We start from the raw sequence: 3137 nt of genomic DNA, 5'->3' as shown, positions 1-3137 counted from the left end.
AGACTACGAAGCAATCCACTAGAAAGAAATCCTGGATATGGGACCTTCCACAGCCGGCTTGGATACTTCAAAAGGTCCCGTGCCGTGGGAGGAAATAAAAAGCCGAGGACTCTTGCAGATGAAAACAGAGACATAACCAAACGTAGGCATGGAGCTCGACTGGCTCATGGGTGAGGGAAAGACATTTTCAAAGACACTTTGGTACAATAGGGGCGATTTATTCCATACAGATCCGTCATACGAGATGTTACTGAGTTACCGTGAATTGCCCTAGATGTGGCAATAGCATTGTAGTTTTACGTAGAATATCATTTCTAGGAGGCTGAATGTTGTGAAGTATTCAGGGATGAAGTGTCATAGTGCCACAATTTACTTTCAAATGATTCACCAAAACAAATTAGATAATAGACCTGTGCTAAAATATTAAAAGTTGGTAGACCTAGGGGACGGCTATACTATTACACTTCCAACTTTTCTGTATGTTTCCATATTTCAATTAAAAAATTTTTCTACTCACATTTTTAGATTCTTGAAATTAAGACTATTAGAATAAATTCTTCTATGAATATAATCTCTGAAAACGTGAAGTTGTCATCAGTCACTATTTATCATGCTCCTACTTATATACTGACCACTGTGCTAGACTTTGGCCTATAGTGAACCAGACATAGTTCCTATTTTAATAGGACCTACTTAGCCTATAACTGTGTGGGAGGCAGGGGGAAGGGGGCTGGGTGAATGCTGGAAGCTTCCCACGTGGTGCCTAAGATAAAACCTGTAGGACAAACTACGTGAGGTCGTTCTCCGTGAGAAAGCCATCAGTGATCCCTGGAGTGGTGGGGGCAGAATCAACACCAGAGGGACTGCAAAGGTGGTGGGAAGCAAAGAATACACTTGTTACATTAAAACAAAAACAAAAAAACAAAAGACCTAATTGTTCAGGCTCCTATTTTAACTCTCCTGGTGACTTGAAGAAACTTGAGATTTTTGAGTCTTAACTTTTGAGATTTAAGTATAAACAATAAACCACCGCTCTTCCTTGCAGTTGCAAAAAAAAAAAAAATGGTATCTGGGCAGTGTTAAAGCTAATGTAAACTATAGAAATACAGAGAAGTGAAGTTCTAAAACAGAGCGAATTATTTTTCCCCCTTTCAGGCACTGAGACAAAGGGCAGGCTTTGCCAAAATCTTTTCAGGCTTCCTAAACCAAAGATTAAGCTTTTCTACCCTGAAGCCTGCAATTTAAGTATGGCCAGGCCACCCTCCTCACCATACATCAAGCAGTTTCTAACCAAGGTGCTAGATATTTGAAACCTAAAGCATTCTCACCATCACAATGAGCAACCAAAACCCCACAGCTGGAGAAATTGTTAGAACCCTCAGATCCTTCTTTGAGAACTTGAGAGCCTGTGAAATTATCTTTGATCCAATTTGGCTTTCTCCTCCCCTTCCAGGTCACTGAGTATCACACAAAAACAATCGCCAGAGCACCACAAGGCTTCATCTGGAGGATCAGGAAAAACTGTTCCAGGGACAGAATCTAGAGGCTCCCTGGGATCTTCACTCTTCACTGCAGAGCAGACGGCGTTGTCTTTATTGCCTGGCAAGCTACCTTCATTTTTATATCGTTGTGCTACTAAACCTCTTGGAGACTATTTTCTCCACCAAAAGGTGATATACAATATGAACATAAAAATTAAAAAAACAGAAGGGTAGAACTTGCCCCTCATTTTCAGAAGAGACCCAGGTAATCATTTCCAAAGGCGTTAAGACAGCCTGACGCCTAGAGCAGGGACAGGGTCGTTTGCCCAACAAAGGCTTTGGAGTCAGAAAAGCTAACTTCACTTACGTTACACGGCCAACTCCACTTACCTGTGAACCGATTGGGTTTTTTCTTACTTTGCAGTTCTTTAAAAGATGTTTCAAAGTACCCAACCCACAGTAGGTGCTTCATCACAGTGGGAGCGATTTTTCTTTTTACTTGTTACACAAAATGCTGGTGATGTAGGATAGAGGCCCAATTTCAAGTGACTCAATCAACAGAAAAATGAGATGCTGTGGCGGACGACTCTCAAGTTGTCTCTCGTGATTCCCAAATACAGCTCTTGGTGCCCGCTGTGTACTCCTCTCCACTTGAGCATGGGCAGGACCTGAGAAGACTTGCCTTGCCAGCAGACTGGCCCTGGAGACCTGGCTTGATGCAGCAAGAGGCTGTGTTAAGGGGACCCCGGGAGGCAAAGAACTGAGGGGCACCTAGCCAGAAAGTCTGAGCTCTCTCTCCCAAAGCCATAGGAGATAGATTCTGCCAACCACCTGAGTGAGTCTGGGAGAGTATTCCCTTCACCTGTGAGAATGCAACCCAGCTGACACTCTCTTGCAGCCTTGTGAGACCCTGCGCAAAGGACCGGCTATGCTGTGCAAGATAGAAACAAATTTAAACCACTGAATACATAGCAATAGGTCATTTAGGTGCTGTGATCCCCCCCACTGCCCAGGTTAGCAAGGTAACTTCATAGGAGCTCAACCAGGTGCTGGCACTATCACCTGGGCTAACCAAAGCCGATTTAAGACCCAATAGCAGTATACGAAGTCCCACCCACAGGATCTACCTTTCCCAGGCAATAAGCAACCTGCTTCAGACTTCCACATGGAGTACACCCCTGCATGCCTCATCATTCTGTGAAGTCAATGATTCTGTCAATTAAACTGTTACAGAAGTTCGGAGGCTCACCAAGGCCAGCTGCCTCAAATGGCTAGTAAGGGCTGAGCCAGGAATTAGAGTGCCCAGGTCTGACCCCAACCCCAAAAGCCATCTTTCCCTGTAACTGAGTTTTATATTACAGTTTTTCTCACGTTTCAGGGTTGCTTCCCACTATGCCCGTAGAGAATAAAAACACATCACAGACATGAAAACACTGGACACATTCTGTCCTTCATTGTTACAGTCATCTTACCCACTATGCTAACTGCTGTATCAGTTAAAATGTGTTTCATTTTGAAGTCTATTTCTAAGGATTTTTTTTTTCCTTCAGGTCTTCTTATACAATATTAAGGGCTTACACTGAGTGTCTGTGAAGGCCTTCAAAACACTCTTTATTCTTATCTAAGAATGCCTTTCAAACAAAGCCACAGAACAGC

Source organism: Manis javanica, chromosome 15, assembly GCF_040802235.1.
Source record: "Manis javanica isolate MJ-LG chromosome 15, MJ_LKY, whole genome shotgun sequence".
Lineage (NCBI taxonomy): Eukaryota > Metazoa > Chordata > Mammalia > Pholidota > Manidae > Manis > Manis javanica.
This window is presented reverse-complemented; position numbering follows the sequence as displayed.